Source organism: Sinocyclocheilus grahami, unplaced genomic scaffold (assembly GCF_001515645.1).
Source record: "Sinocyclocheilus grahami isolate Dianchi unplaced genomic scaffold, SAMN03320097.WGS_v1.1 scaffold1046.1, whole genome shotgun sequence".
Classification (NCBI taxonomy): Eukaryota; Metazoa; Chordata; class Actinopteri; order Cypriniformes; family Cyprinidae; genus Sinocyclocheilus; species Sinocyclocheilus grahami.
In genome coordinates, this window is record NW_015506225.1 from 332544 (window position 1) to 332947 (window position 404).

Here is a 404-nt window from a genome sequence, read left to right on the forward strand (position 1 = left end):
GAAGCTCATGTTCATAATAGTAGATTACAAACATGACTATATTCACATTGATTATACTTGATTAATTCATATGTTGATTAATACAAATCTTCTACAAAATGTTCAGTAAAGGGAGGTTTGGGAAACTTTCATATTGAAATTTCAGAGTCAGGTCAAACGAAATATAACTTTAACTCTTTTCTTTTACATTTATTTTATGTCTGGTTCACACATGTGTTACCAAAAAATGTTGGACATTTCTCAGTATAGTTGATAATATTGTATTTATTTATTTATCTGCAATAATAAAACACCAAACTGTATCATGTAAATTAACTTTCCAGAATGGCTGACAGGGTTGTAAGCATAACTTAAGCAAAATCTGATTTTGTATTTGTAATTGTATTACTCCTAAATTATAGCTG